This window comes from Musca domestica, unplaced genomic scaffold, assembly GCF_030504385.1.
Source record: "Musca domestica strain aabys unplaced genomic scaffold, Musca_domestica.polishedcontigs.V.1.1 36, whole genome shotgun sequence".
Classification (NCBI taxonomy): Eukaryota; Metazoa; Arthropoda; class Insecta; order Diptera; family Muscidae; genus Musca; species Musca domestica.
In genome coordinates this window covers 154,163-175,911 of record NW_026712318.1, presented here as the reverse complement: position 1 = coordinate 175,911, position 21,749 = coordinate 154,163, and the positions used below count along the sequence as shown (strand labels likewise).

Genomic DNA, 21,749 nt, shown 5'->3' with positions numbered 1-21,749 from the left:
AGTTTTGGGACATCCGACCGAATACAGTTTAGAAAAAAGTACATCACAGTCGTAATATACATTCGACAGCACTGATATTTGGTACCAACTATTTTATAGAGCTCCAAATTTTATTGAGATCGGCTAAGATTTGGATATAGTTCGAACATATATCCCTGATTAGATTTTAGGTTTATTGTGCCAATAATGGCAAATATCAGCGCAAATGGAGTGAATTTCGGGACGCACGTCCCGTCGGCTCCGATATATATTTTTATACTCTCCAGCATAGTATGGAAGGTATATTAAGTTTGTCATTCCGTTGTAACACCTCTAAATATACATTTTAGACCTCACAAAGTATATATATTCTTGATCAGCATAAAATTCTATGTGCGTCTGTAGAAATCACTTTAGCTTCCGATCGAAATGAAGTAGGTTGGTAAAATTTTACTCAAATGTATATTATGTCTGCAGGACTTTTGGTATTGAAAATGGGTCATGCCGCCATGTAATGATACCTCCCTATTTTCGGTATTTTGGTATTTAAGCAACATTATTCACCGGAATTGTTTCAAATTTGGTATTTGAAGTCTGAAATGGATACTACAGTCTAAGAAAGAAAATTGTCTGTGCAGATCGACTTCTTCGTATAGTCCCCATATAACGGCACCTCCCGATATTCCGTAATTTGATAATTTTAGCGATATTATACACCGAAATTGTTTCACATTTGGTATTTCAAGTTCGTAATGGATACAGCAGTCTAAGACAGCAAATTGTCCGTGCAGGTCTACGTCTTCGTATAGCCCTCATATAAAGTCGCATCCCGATGTTCGGTATTTTGATGATTTCAGCGACATTATTCACCGGAATTGTTTCAAATTTGGTATTTGAAGTTCGTAATGGATTTTTTTTTAGTTCCACATTTCAGTACTGTAATGGCTTTTGACAAAAGTTGGCTATGTAGGTCCACGTCGTCGTATATTCCCTAATATAATGGCTACATTCGGCATTTTTAAGATTTTAACAGAATTGTTAACGGATTTTATTTTGTTTGAAAACTGTCAAATTCGTTACAAATGGTGGAGGGTCCGGCCGAACTTACAGCTTTTTTCATTGTTTGTGAAAATATAACGCAGAAAATTTCAAACCACAAACAATATTATGTTTTTTTTTTGGCATGATCACAATTTTGCGTACATTTTTGAGGAGGACATTGTCATTTTTAATTTTGAAAGTTAGTTTTTTCAATGAAATAATATGAAAATCTTATGTCATGAGAATACCTTATAACTGTTTTTTTTCATGGGAGCCACAGTGCATTAGTTGTGAAGAGATGGAAAAAATGAAAACAAACTCTCCCAATACACGCAATCTCAAAGAGAGAGAGAACGAACGATGAGGGAGCTAATCTTTATTGTTTGATTTTTATTGGGAGAAACCGTTGGGGGAGTATAAAATCTATTGAATAACTCCAACACCATTGTTTTTATTTTCTTGATGCTTTGAACATTTTTTCTCCTCATTCTTTCTTTGTGTACCCATATCTTTGTTTAGTTGAGATTTTCGTATCTCATTCTGTTTTGCTCATGCTTTCCTCACCAATTACGTTTTACCATACATTTTTTTTTGTTAACTACATTCTGTATCTGTGAGCTGGGAGCAGAATAGATGCATGTTTGTATGTATGCATTTTTATTGTTGCTACATTGTGTGTTTTATATTTACGCTTATATGTATGTGCGTATGTATGGACGTTTGTTTGTGCGTTTCACATTTCACTTTGTCGTCGTTTGCTAACCAACCAGCCAGCTTAGAGCTACTGGCAAAACCATTCCCCTTGACATTCATAAACAAAACTTTGTAAAGAAAACAACACTCGCACTCTAAAAAACAAGACACAAAATAGCCAGCCAGCCAACAACAAAAGAGAAGAGGAAACAGGAAACAACTGGCCCACAAAAGGAACATTAAAGGATATAAATTCAATGAAAAAGTACGTTCAGTATTTTGTATTGTGTACCTACTATAGTAAAGAGAAAATATTCCAGTGAGCGATTTTATGGTATTCAAATTGCATGTACCCACCTATTTCGTATTGAAAAACAATATTTTATTATTAAAATATTAATAATTATCCAACTAAAAACTGAACAAAAATAATAACTATTTTGAGCCATGAAAAGTGCATAAAGAAAAGTAATTATTTTTAATTACCATATAAAAACAAAAGGAAAACAAACTTTTAAAGCCCAAACAAAAACCGTCATAAAAATCTACACAAAATTGGTGTAAATAAACATTTGAAGAAAAAAATTATTGCAAAATAAAAGTGTTTACAAATATTATACAAAATGTATACCCATATAAAAAATATTATTGGAAAAGTGCCATAAAATTTAATTGTTTTTTTTAGCAGAAAAAAAAACAAGTAAAAAATAATATATCTAAACAATTTTGTTTAAAACAAAATAAAGCTTTTAATTTGAAAAGCTTATAATATAAAAGTGATGAAATTGTAGATTTGCAATAATGAGTGATTAACTAGATGTTATATTTATATAGTCATCTAGGTGTTTGAACAAAGAAAGCCAATGACATACTGGGTTCTATTGTCAATCAGACCCATATAGTCAATTAGGTCCGAAAGTTTTCAAAAAATAAAATATAGAGACGAAAAATAAATAAATTAAAAATAATAATAATAATAATAATAATAATAATAATAATAATAATAATAATAATAATAATAATAATAATAATAATAATAATAATAATAATAATAATAATAATAATAATAATAATAATAATAATAATAATAATAATAATAATAATAATAATAATAATAGTAATAATAATAGTAATAATAACAATAATAATAATAATAATAATAATAATAATAATAATAATAATAATAATTTATCGAGATCGGTTCGGATTTGGACATAGCTCCCATATTGAGCCTTGAAATAAGTCTGTCCTCCATATCCGTAATACGCACTCCATTAAAATGATATTCGAATATAGCTCAGAAACACATTTGCCAAATTTTATCGAGATCTGTTCTGTATTGAATATATCTGCCATATATATCTTTACTCGATTTCAAGTACATTGGGCACCAAATGTTTAATATAAGTTCGGATTAAAAATCGGTTAAAATATAGCTATAGGTCCCATATACATGTTTCATCTGATTTTTTATTTAAGTTTCTTACACCCGTAAAATGCTCTTCACAACATCGATATTTGGAGCCAAATATCAGATATAGCATAGAAATACATCTGCCTAATTTCATAGAGATTCATGTTCAGTTTTGATATATCTTCATCAGATTTAACGTTTATTGTGCCTAAAAACGTAATATCACCTCGAATAACTTGCATTTTTTTAAGAATATCGATACAGTGGAGTGTCCAGTGATGTGAACTTAATACAAAAATGGCTCCAGGTCAGTTATGCAGAACAGATACCACTGGGTACATTTTTTTTGCAGTTTTGCTTATCTTCTGACGTTATCTGGAATTTTAACAAGTTAAATAGTATCAGTCGGTTTTGCCGACAGATGTATACTCCCAGCCTTGAGTTATGATTATTCTAAATGTTGACTCTTTATGGAGATGTTCTGAAGCAGTTGGCCAATATTGTCCAATTCATTTCAGACCTAAGTCTGATATAAATATTACAACATTCCATATTTGGACTATATCGTCTACTTCCTATATTATATATGAGGTATGTGCATATTCCGATGAATTACAAATTCATATCACATTTCTGGCAAAGAGAAATATTTTAAAATAGCAAATTGTATTGAATCGTCGACTTGTTTCACAAATTATGATAGATATAAGCATTGGCAATTGCGACACTTTGTAGGTGAGGTATCAGAAGGCGTTGACAAATATCTATCATCTTCACAACAGATTTTGTGTTAGCAAACATGTTTGAATGTCTATAGTTTGAAGAGAGTTGGAGGCTTATTTCGCGTTTTGTTTTTCAAAATTTTGAACCTTTGTGGGGGAACTACTAGAAGGAGTCCGCCGATATATCCCATGTCCACAGCAGATCTTATGTTGATAGAAATATTGAGATGTACCAATTCTGAATGGAATCGGACTTTAATTTCACGTTTTATGAGTGGGGGAGGTATCAGAAGGAGTGGACCGATACATTTCATCTTCACAGCAGAACTTGTGTTATTAGAAATAATGGGATGTGAGAAATATGAAGAGAACCGGAAGCATATTTAGGATTTTATAATTGTTTTTGTTATTCAAAACTTTGACCCTTAGTGGTGGAGGTACCAGAAGGAATGGTCCGATCTCTGCCATACCATTTATAACAGATCTTGTGTTGATGAAAATATTGAGATGTGCCAAGTTTGAATGGAATCGGATGTTAATTGTGTGTTTTAGGAGCTTTATGGATATTCAAAATTTGAACCCTTCACTTCACATCAGACCTTGGGTTAATAAAAACATAACGTTGTTTGTAAGGCAATTGGACTCTTACAACACATTTTATCAGAGTTATAATTATCCAAAATTTTGATTTTGAAATTTGATTTAAGTGTATTGCATGACTTTAACTTCTTAATTCTTCCATGGTAGCATGTTAGAACATAAATACGGATATGGATTATTTAAAAGTTGTAAATACGTTGTTCTTTCTTTCACTACTTGCAACGGAAGTGAAAATCACCCCCAGTACCCTCCCCAAAATGTTAATGAAAAAGTAAGTTTATATGTAATGGATATTACACAAAGATACAATACCTATGTTATTTTGACTTTTGCTTTTTATGCTACGTCCACCTTACTTTGTGGCACCTATTTCCGTTTCGGGCAAAACATTTCAAAAATCTTTATTTTTCTATAGAGAATAGAGAATACTTATTCTCCGAAACTCCCCTTGTCTAAGTGTGGGTTTTTTTTTTTTGTTCCAAGAAATAAAACTTTTACGAAAATTGAAGTGTATTGGTCTGAAGTCGATTTTCTGCTGAAACAAGGTAGATTTTTTTTGGTCTTTTTCTTTTAAAATATAAAATTTTTTAATTCATTCAATTTTTTTTACCGAATCGTCTGATGATACTCTTGGTATTTAATTGTTTTTTTTTCTTTTTTTTACAATGAACCATTATTTGAAAGGCAATGTGAGAAATTTTGTACAGGTTTTCCTAAAATCCCCCATTATTTTTATATTTATTTCACACTTTTTTCCATTTTCATTAAAATCCCTATGAAATGCCAAAGATTTAACGACCAGCGAAGTGTAGAACAATAAAATCCCTTTTGTCATAAAATTTTAACCCTTAAATGCCACCCAAAATTCGGCAATAAAATGCGTTCTATAAAAACCTTATGGAAAGAGGTACCCAAAGATAAGGGTGGTAAATGAAATTACCAGAATATATAAACGTAGTAGTAGCAGGGCAATGAACTTTTATTTCCAATAATGAAAAAAGAAACAAATATAAAATGTGGACTACTGAAACGGGGTCAGTGGATCAACAGTCGATGATAAAAGCTATCAAATATATAATTAAAAAAATCAACAAAGAAATAAATATTTTGGCAATGCAACTGTCCATCAACGTGTTTTTGATTCGTGGAAATTAATTACAATATCAAATTCTAATGAAAATGATTAGTTAAGCCCATTGTATATAGATAGATATTTTATTTTATTTTTTTAGTTTTTTTCCAATTTGGTATTTTTTCGTATTTTTTCAAAATCACTGATACTTAGCTTATAACAGGAATTTTATTTTCCAAAATCTGATTTGTAATATAAAACTCAACCAAAGGTCGGCGTAACTTTCTCAAATTAATCAATCTTCCTTTAATCATGATTCATATTATTAATGACTGTATTTGTTGTAATTGTACGTTTTAATAAAAATAATTTATAAATCACGTTCATTAATAACGTCCATTACATTTCCTCAATCGTATGGTTTAAGTTATTTGGCAAGATTAAATAGAAATCATCGTCAAGATGTAAAAGAAACTAGAGATCGAAATTATCCTTACAAGCGGACTATTCGAAAGTGTGCGGCGATATGATCCATTTTCTGTACCAATGATTCTGGATGTAAATCAAAAATATCTATCAAATTTCAGGGCTCAATACTAAATATTGTGACATATATCTCAATGTATAGGTCAAAACTTTTTATACCCTCAGCCATGTGGATAAAGAGGGTAAATATCCTTTGATACGCCAAAATCGTGCCTCATATTAATAACGGGTTTAGACGCTAAGTTTCTATGGATTCGATCTAGTTATGTTCATTCGAAAGGAGTATACGACTTGGTCCCAATTTGTTACATTGCCATATTGTTATCAAACAATGGACAACATCGTCCACTTCTTCGGGTACCTCCCCAACAACATTCACAATTTTCAAATAAAAAATTTACCTGATAGATAGTGAAAGTATCATTGAATTTTGTGCAAACGTTGTCAGTGCTAAGTTAGGTGGGAAAATGGACAACGTCAAGCCAATCCATAAAGTGCCTCCCCAAAAAAAGCTTCAACATTTGGAAATTTCATTCCCCTTTTAAAAACTGAAATAAATGTCAGGCTTTATTCAAATTCAAATCCCAATATTTCTTTCAACACAAGATTTGGTCTGAATATGGAATATATCGGATCACTCCATAAAGTACCTCCACAACGAAGGGTCTAATTTTCAAATGATTATAATTATTACAAAATGAGAAATAAGAGTCCGATTATCTTCAAATTTCACACATTCCAATATTCTTGTGAATCTTAGATCTGGTATGAAAGTGTAACATATCGGTTTAATCATTCTGGTTGGTACCTCCCCCAGAAAGGGTCAACATTTTGAATAACCAAAACGACCATAAAATGTGAATAGAGCATCAAGGTGTCTTCGGGTTTCACACGTCGCCATATTTCCAATAAAAAATAACTGGTGTGAAGATGGAATATATAGGGCCACTTCTTCCACGATATTTCTATGCTATATCTGATAGTTGACACCAAATATCGTTATTGTGAAGAGCATTTTAGGTGTGTGAGGGACCTACATACAATATCGGCTGGAACATACGAGAGACATTATTCACCGGAATTGTTTCAAATTTTGTATTTGAAGTTCCTAACAGGTACTACAATCTATGACTGATTTTGTCTATTGTCTATAGTTTACGTATAGCCCTCATTACACGGTAATGGGGTACCATTACGGTACATCCGTATATTCTGTATTTTTATGATTCTAGCAAAATTATTTACCGGATCTGTTCAAATTTCGTATTTGAAGTTTGTAATGGGTACTACAGCCTATGACAGAAAATCGCAAAAGCAGGTCCATGTCTTCGTATAGCCCCATATAACGTTACCTTCCTATTTGGTATTTTTAAGATTTTAGCAACATTATTTTCCGGATCTTTTTCAAATTTCGTATTTGAAGTTTGTAATAGGTACTACAGCCTATGACAGAAAATTTCCTATGCAGGTCCATGTCATCGTAATGATAGTTGGTAATGGGTACTACAGCCTATGCATAAGCGGGTCCATGTCTTCGTCCTTATATCAGTACATCCCTATATTCGGTATTTGTATTTGAATTTCGTATGGGTATTACAGCCTATAACAAAAAATTGTCTATGCTGGTCCAGGGTTTCTATTATTTATTTATATTTTTTAAAATTTCAAAACATGTTTCATTTTTTTCGTACTACTTTTTAACTTGTTAATATAAATTTGTATATGTCGGTTAGAATTTATAATTCTCAATTAATCCAATACACAATACATACATACGTTTTGGGAAGTTATGCTTTTCTTTTCTAAATCCCAGAAACAACTATTTATTTTCCCCCCAAAAATTCTAATTCGGTGTTAGGTGTTTTCTTGTAATTTTCGGTACCTTGCTCTTCAACGCGCCAGACAAATCATTACCAGCGCCCTAAATTGTTAGAAGGCAATAAATAATATACGTATGTACACACCTTTGTACTCTCATACCTACCTACATACCGAAAATAACAAACCCCCACATCAACAGTTATTACCCTCCGCAACGCTACAAAATATATATTATCATTATTAGTTATGTACCTACGAATGTAAGTCAATGTACATTTGTATATATACATATGTACATCTTATAAACATTTGTAGTTCTGTATGTATGTGTGTATGCATATTATTATAATAATAATAATAATAATCATCATCGCACATACACTTTACACATTATTTATGTGTTTTTCATTTTGTTTGTTGCTGCTTTTATTTTCTATTCATTTGTTTTGTTTTCTTTGCTCTTGTTTTGTTTTTATTCATATAGGTATAAAAATAACAACAACAAACAAATATAATAAACAAAAACAAAAGCCATAGCCAAATAATTGTTTATACCCATTCTTCTTGCACTTGTTTCTGCTGCCGCTGCCGTTGTTGTTGCTTTTTAGCTGCAATTTTACTTTATTTTGTGTTTTTTCATTTTATTCCCCTGTATGTGTTTGGCTGTGTTTTTGCCTTCTGCCTTTTGTGTGTTTTGTGTGTCTTTTCTTTTTTTTTGATTTTCTTGTTTTTGTTGGGGGACTTGAACGTTCCGTTCGTAGCAGCTGTGAATTTAGTTGGCAACATAGTGTCGACTTTGCAATATCGTTCGTTTGTGATATTTCTTCCACCACACTTTGCTCTCGCTCTCTTCGCGCGCTCCCAGTGTGTTTTGTGTGTGATAATACTCCATCGTAAAAAATTAGAAAATTGTTGTACGGGTTTTCGGTTTGAATTTCTTTTGGAAATCGAATCGATTCTTGTCCTCCAAACAAATACTCCCCCCACACCACAAAAGCCTTTGTTACACCTGTGGTATCTGTGAACTCTGTGTTAATTGTAAACAGCAGCAGCAACAATAAAGTGATTTTTATTTTGGCTTTAAAAATAACGAAATAAAAGGTAATAAAGATAAAGGTCAATATTTGATTTCAAAATTGTCGAATAGAATTTAATTGAAAGTGCTTTTCTGGGTGATTTCTTAATAAAAAATCTTAAAAATAATTTATAAGGGAATAATAAAAAAGTATGTTATAGAATGTCAAGAGTTGGAAAACTGAGAAATATTTAAATATTAATTCAAAATTTAGGTTTTTAAAGGTATTGTTTGCAGTGCCCTTAAATTTAAAATAAAAAATATTATTTTAAAAAATTCTATTATTAAAACAAACAGTGCAATCAAATATCTAATGATGTAATCTGGACTCATAAAATAAATTTCAAATTATAATTGTTATGTAAAATAAGTGATTTTTATCTACAAAATACAATTATTGTAATTTACATTTTTTTTTTTTTGAAATTAGATAAAACATGTTAAAAAGTCTCAGTTGGTTTAGACTATAGATGTACATATACCCTTAGCCAATGTTCGATTATTTAAATATATTTTGACTTCTGTTATGATTATTTAAAAAATCATAAATTCGATATTCATCTCAGGTCTCTGGTTCAGAGAAAGAGAAAGTTGTAAAGAATTGCAAACTTGTTTCGCTAGTTATGATAGATAAAAGTGATAAACATTGTGGCCCTTTAGTACCAGGTAGGGGTTTGCAAATAGATGTACTTCATATTCACAACAGACCTTGTGTTAGCAAAAATATTTGGATGTGTGGAATTTGAAGAGAGTTGGATCCTTATTTCGCCTTCTTTGGGCGTTTTGTTTTTCGAAATATTGAACTCCATTTGGGGGAAACACCAGAAGTAATGGTCCGATCTTTACCATCCTTTTTTTAAAGATATTGTGTTGATGGAAATATTGAGATATGCCAAGTCTAAATGAAATCGGATGTTCGTATTTTATAAGCTTCATGGTTACTCAAAATGTTGACCCTTTATGGGGATGTACCCGAAGGAGTGGACCGATATATTCCACATTCACAAAAGACATTGGGTTAATAAAAATATTGCGATGTATTTAATTTGAAGAGAACCCCCCTTTGTGGGGGAGATACCAGAAGGAATGGTCCTATCCCTACAATATTTTAAACAGATCTTGTGTTGATGGAAATATTGGGATGTGCCAAGTCTGAATGGAATCGAATGTTAATTTCGTGTTGTATGAGCTTCATGGTTATTCAAAATGTTGACCCTTTGTGGGAGAGGTACCAGAAGGTACCGATATATTCCATGTTCACACCAAACCTTGGGTTACTAAAGAGATTGTGATGTGTGTAATTTGAAGACAATCGGACACTTATATCAAATTTGATATGAGTTATAATTATTCAAAATTTTGACCTTTTGTGAGGGAGGTAGTTGATAGAGTGGACCCGACGTAGCACTGATGCAAATATTACGATTCGCAAAGTTGGAGCAAAATCGGATTATCCTTTTTCTTTCTGTGCAGTAATTTTTTTTTTTTTTGAAAATTTCGACCTTTGTGGGGTAGTTACCAGAAAAGATAGGCTGATATTGCCCATCTCCGAACTCGAGCCAAGTTTGATAATAATATTACTATGTACCAAGTTTGAACCAAATCGAATATTCCCTTCGGGTGCTATCGTGCGCACCAGCCAGCCAGACATACAGTCAGGAGGACGGACGGACATCGCTAGATCGGCTCAAAATGTCCTCAAACTGATTTGGTACAAAGAGACATATGGTCTAAAACCGTTATTTTGATGAGGCATGTTTTGGCTGAGGGTATATAAAAATAAAAAATTATACGTCTTTAAAAAAACTCTCTTCCTACAAACCCTCAGAATACCTTATATTAGGAAGTAAATATGTATTGGGGCCATATATATAGGCCTTAGTGGATTTATCTTCACAAAATTTAGGAGAGAGAGAGAGAGATTCTCATGATTTGGTTTAAAATTGCGGTGGAATTCTTAAAAATGCCGAAAATTAGAAGGTACAGTAATACCCTCCACCATTTGGAAAGAACTTGAAAATTTTCAAAAAAAAAAGGTCCGGAAACCCTTAAATGAAAACTGTTATATGGAGACTACACGAAGACGTGGACCTGCTTACGATTTTTTTTGTCATAGGCTATAGTACCCATTACGAACTTCAAATACCAAATTTAAAACAATTCCAGTAAATAATGTTGCTAAAGTCATGAAAATACCGAATATCGGGAGGTAGCGTTATATGGGGGTTATAGGAAGACGTGAACCTGCATACAAAAATTTTTGTTATAGGCTCTAGTACCCATTACGAATTTCAAATGCGAACTTTGAAATAATTCCGCTATGAAATAATTCCCTAAAATCATGAAAATATCGAATATCGTGAGGCACCGTTATATGGGGGTTATACGGGAACGTGGACCGACATGGCCTATTTACGAACTCAACCTTCCTACTGGTGAATAGTTTATGTATGCAAAATTTTAGCCTTCTATCTCAATTCGTTCGAAAGACAGACGGACATCGCTAGATCGTCTTAGAATTTTACGCTGATCTAGAATATATATACTTCGTGGAGTCTATTATAAATATTTCGAGGAGTTACAAACGGATTGATAAAATTAATATAGCCACCATAGAATGGTGGAGGGTATAAAAGAAAATGAAGCAACGCTATATGGGGGCCATACCGACACGTCCCATTTTTAACCCCAATCATACGAGGGGTAATATAAATGTCTGAGTAAAATTTCAAATCGATAAAATGCTTCCCTGAATTAATCTCCTTTTTTTTGAGATCTCACCCCACTATGCGTCGGTGCCTTCTGAATTCTCCAACCCAATTCGCGGCATTTTAGTCATAAACTTCTGTCGGGCAAAGATTTTACAATTTTTCCCAGGTTTTGGAATACCACCCATTAAAAGGAACTTTCCATTCATGGGCATTTTTAAATTCTTGGCCATATTTCCCAACTGAATAGGTTTTAAATTGGAATTTGGGAATTTGTAACGATTAAAAAAATTACAAATATTCAATTGAATTTTTCAACGGATATGCATAAAATTGTGGTTTTCTCATTGTGATCCATTAAAACTCTACTCAATTTGTAATTCTTTGAATACATAAAAGTAATAAAATATTTAGCTCTATTTGGGGGCTTGAAAAACAAAATTAATTAAGTTTTTTTTATTATTTTTAATTTTCTAAATCAAAATTCAATATTGGAACCCGAGGGCTGGCTAGTATGTTTACCTAATTTGTTTGAAAATTAATTTTATTTAAATATTAAGGACGTAACCTTTATGGCAACAGTTCAAACAGGTGTTGAAGTTAAATAACAAATTATATAGTGGGCTATATGTGAACACCAACAACCCTTCTAAACAGATATGTATGTACATGTATGTGTTAACCTTTACATATTATTCAGCCAGCCCGCAAGTAGCCACAAACCTGTTGTGGTCGCAGGAAATTCATGGTCCAATGATTTACTGACATCGACAACAGGGAAAGCAGACCAGAAAAAAAACATGGCTGTTTATTATTTGTTGCCAATGACAACAAATTATTTTTAGTTACACAAGAATTCTAAGGTAAACATACCAACAAACCTACATACTACCCATAGTCGAGTATAACATTGGGGTAAGTGAGGTGAAAATATGGGAGAAATGAACACCTTCCTAACTGTTGCCAGAGGTGTTTGGTGGTGTTCCTGCATAATTGTTTATTATAACAAATTTCTGAAATATATTTAAGGTTATTTTGTTCATGAAAATAATGAAATATTCCCATGAGCGGGCACACACAAACACACCCACCTTGTGTGTGTGTGTGATGGGTATATGCATTAGAGCATTCATCCAACCAACCATCCATCCATGCAGCCAACAAGGAAGGTAAGGATGGATGGCTGGCTGGCAGGCCGGCCTGGTCTGCAAAGAGAAAGAGATTCTTCTTATTTTGGTTTAAATGTTTTATTGCTGCTGCTGCATACATCTATTGTGAATGGTCTCTATTTTCAAGGTTAATATTGACGTAAGCATTAGAATATGGTCCGAGACCTACAGACACATGCACATGTATTAACACACAAATTAACACTTGCATTGCTCGGATAAATTGACAGCACACTTTTCTCTTTATTTTGTTTTTTTCTTAACAAAAAAAAAATCCCTGTTTTTATGGTATTAATTTATCATTCTGGTCATCGCCTCTGTTGTTGTTGTTTTTTGTTGCTCTTTATGATATTACATAATTTTAATGAATTCTGACTGGCTGTCGTCGTTGTCTTTAAAATGCCAACAAAAAACAGCAACAAGAACAACAGAATTTTAATGGCAACAGTAACAAGCAAATGCAAAAAAAAAAACAAGAAAAAGAAAACAAACTTAACCGACCACAAAATCAGCCAAAAGGCAAAATGTCATTTAAGCAAACAAACAAACAAAGGAATAGGACAAATTGGTTGCACTTTTTTTGGGTAGATATACCTTCCGACACACCTGTGTTAATAATCACAGTGGAGTTCAAAATTATGATTCATATTTAAGACAAATTTGTATACTCTTCAACACACTGTGTGATGTACCCACATTTTAGGGTTAAGGCCAAGTAAAACGCCATAATTTTTACATTTTTATACCCTCCACCTTGGAAAGGAGGGTATATTAACTTTGCCATTCCGTTTGTAACATCCTTAAATATTCGTCGTAGACCCCATAAAGTATATATATTCATAATCAGCATAAAATTCTAACGATGTCCGTCTGTCTGTCTGTTGAAATCACAATATAGCCCACATTATTTGACGTAGAGCGCCAAAATTTAGCAAAGCCATTTTTATTGTGTCTAGGATGGTTGGTATTGAAAATGAGACATATCGGTCCACGTTTTGGTATAGCCCCGTATTTTGATTATTTTTTCCAAATTTTTTTACGGATTTGTCTGAAAATTGGTATTTGTAGGTCATAACGAGTCCCTGTGCGGGTGGCAAAACATTGCATGTATAGGTCCACGTTTTGGTATAGCCCCCATATAAAGGTACCCTCCAAAATTCGGTATTTTGATTATTTTTGCCACATTTTTTCACGGATTTGTCTGAAAATTGGTAGTTGTAGATAATAATGGGTCCCAGTTCGTGTGGAGAGTCATTGTAATTATAGGTCCACGTTTTGGTATAGCCCCATATAAGGGTACCTCCTGATATTCGGTAATTTGATGATTTTTTTCATAGATTTGTCTGAAAATTGGTATTTGTAGGTCATAATGGGTTCTAGCTCCTTTGGCAAAACATTGCAGGTGCAGGTTCAGGATTTGGTATAGCCCCCATATAACGGTACCTCCCGATATTCGGCATTTTAATGGTTTTTGCCACATTTCTTCTAATGTTTCCTTTACCCTAAGGTGGAGGATATTAAAATGTCGAAAATAGCATCAAATTTTAGAATAAGTTTAGATTTGTTCGAATAGGTCACCTTTGGCACGAATTATGGCCTTCAAACGGCCAATGAAACAGTCACACGCTGCCCGAATATTGCTCTTCGGTATTTTGGCCCATTTCCGGCGAAGCACTTGCTTGAGGTGATCGACACTTTGGTATTTTTTAGTGATAACCTTGCTTGCTTTGCCATAATACTCCAGACACAATAGTCCAATGGATTGGTACCGGAGATTTTGGTGGCCATTGTGTGCTGGAAATGAAGCGAGGAACCTCATTTTAAACATTCTTGGGTGGCGTGTGCTGAGTACGATAGTGCTGAGTCCTGTTGGAATGTCCAAGGTCTGCGGCCAAAATGTTTGCGTGCCCAAGGCTTTAATACACCCTCCAGAATATTTTCGCGATAATATTCGGCATTTATTCTGATGCCAAGGTCGATTAATATGAGCGGAGAAAGACCATCGGCTATTATGGCGACCCACACCATCACCATGGCCGGCGCTTGAGTTCTGGTGTCCAACGGAAGTTGCACATCTGACCTCTTTGCCAAGTAAACACGATCATTTTGTTTGTTTACAAATTGCTGGACCGCGAATGTTTTCTCATCGGAGCGGAGAAAACCAAATTCGGCAGTTTACCACTTTCGGCCAAGCGAAATAACTCTTTTGCTCTTTTGAGTCTATTTTCTTTCTGATGAGGTGTAAATTCTTGCACTTTTTGGAATTTCAATGGCTTTACCCCGAGAGCATTTTTCAATATTTGCCGATAGAATACTGCGACGCGGGTTTCGATCAAGTCGCTTCTTTACTTTTCGAACCATTTCTGCTGCTGATGTTGCTGTTTTCTTCCGTCCACTTCCTTGACGTCGGGCTACGCTACCAGTATCACGGTAACGATCGATGGTATGAGGCACAAAAGATTTATTCACATTTAAATGCTGGAGTGCTCTGACTATAGCCACTTGTTGTTTTTCAGCCAAATATAAGTAAATCCCACTATCACGCTTGAATTCCATTACGAATTACTTTTTTTTCTGGAAAATTCTCACCAAAATGCTTTTGTACGCTTGTAAATAATATAATGAGCTGTCACTGGAATAATTTTAACAGTTGTCGGACGAGTGGCTTAGAAATGACAGCAGTCTGAAGTTGGTTGCAGTTTTTTCATCTCACCCTGTATAGTCCGAATCTGGAATGTCGCAATATTTATGTCATATTAGTTTAAGTCCGATACGAAATTGACAATATTGACCCATTCCTTGGGAACCTACTCCATAGAGGGTCAACAATTTGAATAATCATAACAGTAGTGAAAATATATTTTTAAAAACAAACATCGGCTGAGGTTATACATCTGTCGGTAAAACTGCGACTGCTAACTGCTTTAGCTTTGAATGTCTGCTGGACTTTCTCCGTTATTGTTGAACAAATTGAATTTTGTCGCCCATTGTAGTATACCAAACTGAATATGTTTAACAGTGAAACAAAACACGAAACAAAAAACCAATATTACCAAAACGATATTTGTTAAACATCTCCCTTCAGATTTGATATTTCTTCTTGAAAAACTGTATTTTTGTGGAATTGCCATTGACCCACTGCCCCCAAATCTATTTCCCCATTTCGTTTCGGTTTTTTTGCAATCTTCACAATATTTGATATTTCTTCAAACATATCTAGACATTGAACACCCGATAACCTCTTAACAAAGCTAAATTTAATTGTCATTCGTACATCATTGCTTTAGTAATAAAACCTTTGTTTGTTCTTATCAACTTACTGTGTGTATTTATTTATAAAGCAATAACATTTCAACAATAAAACAACAACAGCAAAGTCTATACTATTATTAAGTGCACGTAATATGACCGCTGATTTGATGAAAAAATGGCAATTTCATAATGTGAGATATTTTTTTATGATGGAAATAAAATACACAAATAACTACAAGTAGATGTCTCGCCAGAATGTCTGGCATTCTATGGTGGCTGTATGAAAAAAAAACAATGATAATTAAAAAACAAGTAAAAAAGCTGTAAGTTCGGCCGGGACGAACTTTGAATACCCTCAACCATTTGGAACGAATTTGACAATTTTCAAAAAAATAAAATCCGTTAAAAAATCTGCTAAAACCTTAAAAATACCGAATGTAGCTGTTATATTAGGGTCTATACGACGACGTGGACCTGCATAGCAAACTTTTGTCAAAAGCCATTAAAGTACTCAAATGATTAACTTAAAAAAATCTGTTTATAATATCGTAAAATCTTCAAAATACCGAATATCGGGAGTTACCGTTATATGGGGGCTATACGAAGACGTGGGCCTGAACAGACAATTTTCTGTCATAGGCTGTAGTATCCATTACGAACTTCAAATACCAAATTTAAAACAATTCCGGTACAAAAAATCGCTAAAATCACCAAAATACCGAAAACAGGGAGGTACAATTATATGGGGGCTATACGAAGACGTGGACCTACATGACCCATTTACTGTCTTAAGCCGTAGTATTTATTACGAACTTAAAATATTAATTTTCCGGTAAATAATGTCGCTAAAATCATCAAAATACCGAATATCGGGAGGTACCGTTATATGGAGGCTATACGCAGATGCGGACCTGCACAGACAATTTTCTGTGATAGGCTGTAGTATCCATTACGAACTTCAAATACCAAATTTGAAACAACTCCGGTGAATATTGCCGCTAAAATCATCAAAATACCGAATAACGGGAGGTACCGCTATATGGTGGCTAGTCGAAGACGTGGACCAGCACAGACTATTTTCTGTCATAGGCTGAAGTATCCATTACGAACTTCAAATACCAAATTTGAAATTTGATTTGAATGAATATTGTCGCTAAAATCTTCAAAATACCGAATATCGGGAGGTACCGCTATATGGTGGCTCTTCGAAGACGTGGACCAGCACAGACAATTTTCTGACATAGGCTGTAGTATCCATTACGAACTTCAAAAGCGAAACTTGAATCAATTCCGGTGAATAATGTCGCTAAAATCATTAAAATACCGAATATCAGGGGGTACCGTTATATGGGGGCTGTACGAAGACGTGGACCTGCACACACAATTTTCTGTCGTAGGCTGTAGTATTCATTGCGAACTTCAAATACTGAATTTGAAATAGTTCTGGTAAATAATGTCCCTAAAATTATCAAAATACCGAAAATCGGGGGTTAATGTTATATGGGGGCTGTACGAAGATGGAACCTGCACAGACAATTTTCTGTCACAGGCTGTGGCATTCATTCCGAACTTTAAATACGAAATTTGAAAAAATTCCGGTGAATAATGACGCAAAGATCATCAAAATGCCGAATATTGGTAGGTACCGTTATATGGGGGTTACAAGAAGACGTGAACTTGCACAGACAATTTTCTGTCATAGGCTGTAGTATCCATTACGAACATCGAATACCAAATTTGAAACAATTCCGGTGAATAATGTCGCTAAAATCATCAAAATGCCGAATATCGGGAGGTACCGTTATATGGGGGCTCCATCAAAACGTGAACCTACATGGCCCATTTTCAATACCAAAAGTCCTGCGGACATAATATATACTTAAGTAAAATTTTATCAACCTTCTTCATTTTTTTCGGAAGTAAGATTGACTTCCACAGACTGATAGATGGATAGACCGACAGCTTGACGGATATCGCTATATCGACATAGCATTTTATGCTGATCAAGAATATATATATATATACTTTGTGGGGTTTAAAATTTATATTTCGAAGTGTTACAAACAGAATGATAAACTTAATATACCCTCTATGCTACGGTGGAGGGTATAAAAACTAGTGTAATTTTAGAAGTAATTTTTTTAGATAATAACCCATTTCTAATTTTTGGTTTTCTCTTCTCTCTTTTTTAGGTAAGTTAATTTGGCTGAGCCAGCAAAAGATTATTATCGTGACATTCAAGTAAGTTGTGTAATTCATGATTCTAATTCGTTTTGCAAAATGTAATGTTTGTTGGCCCCAAACAAAATTAATTCATGACTCAGAAAGAATATACAAAAAAAATACAATTGGGTGCCAATTTACTCACACACACACATACTCACAAATATATCATATATCATACGAATTCAGCTAACACTAATTTAGCCACATTTAATAACATTTATTTGATATGTGGGGTAACACAAATGGAAATTTTTTGTTTTAACAATTGTTTATTTATTTTTTTTTTGCAAAAATTTTTTTTTAAATCTCAGTTCTGATTAAAATTTTTGTTTAGTCATCCAATGTGTTTGTTCTTATTTTTGTTTTCAATTTTATTGCAAAACAAAACTCAATTAAAGAATTGCAAAAATCCAACCCGTTTGAGTTGTATATGGCCAAACAATTGAACAATAATTAAAGGTGATCAGCTTGTTGGGCAATTAATTAAAAATAATAATTGAAATTCAAAACACACAAGCGTCATTGAAGCTAATGCGATTTAGACCATATAATATTGAGGATTTTGTTATGAGGATTTCATTTTTGAATATCCAACACAAATAAGTGCAAGGTGTGAATATTAAATTATATGCGAGTGGAAAATTGATAATTGATTTAAAACGAATTGTATAGAGATATTTTTGAAAAATATATATATTCTAATTCGTGGAGAATTTTAATAATTTCCCTAAATTTTTGTAAATGGCGATAATAAGTATTCTACGTCAATATAATTTTTTTCTGAAAAACGTTAATTTATTATATAAATTAATATTCGACCATCTTACATTCGTTTATTTTTACATTTATTTCTACATACCTAACGGACGTAAAATTTATTAGAAATACATGACATCATTAAATCATTTAATATCCGGTAGCACAGGCTAATAATTTGAACCGTTAATGCAAAAATAATGAAACTAACATTCCAAAGGCTGATACGCTCATGAAAAGCTATAAAACAAAGTACAGATTACACCGTACAACAAGCCTTTCAAATTTAAAAATAAAACAAAAGAAATCGAAGCAGTGTTTCTCTTTTTTTAAATTAAATACGTCCTAAAATTTCACGTTGAAGAAAAAAACAACACGATTACGAGTCCAATGGTCCATTCTTTTTTGAGCTACTGCTCTTTCCAAAGAAAAGCTTCCACTCTTTTCATAGAAGAAGGGTTATTGCACTTCTCATAGAAGAAGAGGTCTTGCTGCTCCTCCTCAGTTTTTTTCATAGAAAAAAAGAAGAGCTCAGGAAAGAGATGTTACCTCTCTTCTCATAGAACAGCTGCTATTGCTCTTCTCTTGGAAGGACAGTATCTGCTACTCCTCAGTTTTTTTTTTCATAGAAGAGAAAAAGAACTGCTACTTCTCTTCTCAGGGAAGAGCTGCTACTGCTCTTCTCATAGAAGAGCCGTTACTGGTCTTCTCATAGAAGAGCCGTTACTGGTCTTCTCATAGAAGAGCTGCCGTTACTGCTCATGTCATAGAAAAGCTGCCGTTACTGCTCTTCTCATAGAAGAGCTGCCGTTACTGTTCTTCTCATAGAAGAGCTGCCGTTACTGCTCTTCTCATAGAAGATCTGCCGTTACTGCTCTTCTTATATAAGAGCCGTTACTGCTCTTCTCATAGAAGAGCCGTTACTGCTCTTCTCATAGAAGAGCCGTTACTGCTCTTCTCATAGAAGAGCCGTTACTGCTCTTCTCATAGAAGAGCCGTTACTGCTCTTCTCATAGAAGAGCCGTTACTGCTCTTCTCATAGAAGAGCCGTTACTGCTCTTCTCATAGAAGAACTGTTACTTCTCCTATCAGAGAAGAGCTGTTACTGTTCTTCTCACAGAAGAGCAGCTACTGCTCTTCTCACAGAAGAAGAGCAGCTACTGCTCTTCTCACAGAAGAAGAGCAGCTACTGCTCTTCTCACAAAAGAGCTGATACTGCTCTTCTCATAGAAGAGCTGTTACTGCTCTTCTCACAGAAGAAGAGCTGATACTGCTCTTCTCATAGAAGAGCTGTTACTGCTCTTCTCACAGAAGAAGAGCTGATACTGCTCTTCTCATAGAAGAGCTGTTACTGCTCTTCTCATAGAAGAGCTGTTACTGCTCTTCTCATAGAAGAGCTGTTACTGCTGTTCTCGCAGAAAAGCTGTTCCTGCTCGCAGAAGAGCTATTACTACTCTTTTCATAGAAGAGCTATTACTACTCTTCTCATAAAAGAGCTATTACTACTCTTCTCATAGAAGAGCTATTACTACTCTTCTCATAGAAGAGCTGTTACCGCTCTTCTCATAGAAGAGCTGTTACTGCTCTTCTCATCGAAGACCTGTTACCGCTCTTCTCACAGAAGAGCTGTTAATGCTCTTCTCATCGAAGACCTGTTACCGCTCTTCTCACAGAAGAGCTGTTACTGCTCTTCTCATAGAAGAGCTGCTACTGCTCTTCTCGTAGAAGAGCTCTTGCTCTTCTCATAGAAGAGGAGCTCTTGCTCTTCTCATTGAAGAAGAGCTCTTGCCCTTCCTATAGAAGAGCTCTTGCTCTTCTCACAGAGCTGTTGCTCTTCTCACTGATGAGCTCTTGTTTTTTTTTTCATGGAAAAGCTCTTGCTCTTTTCATAGAAAGGCTCTTGCTGTTTTCAATGAAGAGCAGTAGCTCTTCTCATTGAGGAGCTGTTGCTATTCTCAAAGAAGAGCTGTTGCTAGAGTTGTTTCTCTGTTCTAGACCAGCTGTTCTCTCCGTTATTCGCATAGAAGAGTTCCAAAGTTTCCAGCTTTTCTCATAGAAGAGCTCACAGTTCTCACAGGCCTTTGCCCTGTTCATGCTGTTGCTCTTTTTATGAGGGAGGAGTTATGTCTCTATTCAAGAGACATGGGAAAGACATAAAGAGAGCTTTCAGTTCGTAGTTTTTAATATGTTTGAGAGTCTAATATTGAGTCCTTCAGTTCAGTTAAGTTTGGCTTTCCATTTTTTGTTTGGCTTTTCGTATAGCGACCTCTCAGTTCTTTTTATATAAGAGATTTTGGGACTTAGCTCTTCGTAGATATGAGGTCTAAACTTTTCGTATGGAATAATTGGAACTCTCCTCAACTAGGAGTTATAGCTTCTCTAATGAGGGAGTCAGGACTCCACTTATAAACAAGTTGTGTCTTTCCTTAGGAAGGGGTTGTAGCTCATCTCAGGATGAGGTTTACCCATTGGGAAACTCAGTACATGTTATGCGAATTTTAAATATTTGCATAAAAATGAAAAAATTCAAGTTCAAAATAGTTTATTCACCTCATCATAGTGTCCTCCTTTATTTTCCACAATTGTTTGTGTCATTTTCTATTCATTCATCTCCCTCTCCCACCCATCTGACAATTCAATTTGACATGAATTTGTTATTCGCGTTCTAGATACGTCTGTATCGGGGTAAATAGCCTAACGGCCAGCACTTTCATGTGCGATTTCTTTGTTGTTTT

At 34.1% G+C, this 21,749-nt stretch overlaps 1 protein-coding gene across 3 annotated transcripts in view; it reads left to right on the top strand.

The window, feature by feature from the left end:
* Window positions 1-1,816: 1,816 nt before the first annotated feature.
* Window positions 1,817-21,749, top strand: part of LOC101894804 (putative uncharacterized protein DDB_G0285119) — a 35,045-nt gene continuing 15,112 nt past the window's right edge. For 2 of the 3 annotated variants that reach the window (XM_020035601.2, XM_011292828.3), the window contains exon 1: window positions 8,591-8,929. The gene's annotated coding sequence lies outside the window, so the exon portion shown is untranslated. Of the gene's footprint in view, window positions 1,979-8,590; window positions 8,930-21,749 lie in introns of those variants that run through there. The other variant, XM_011292827.3, reaches the window with a different exon arrangement.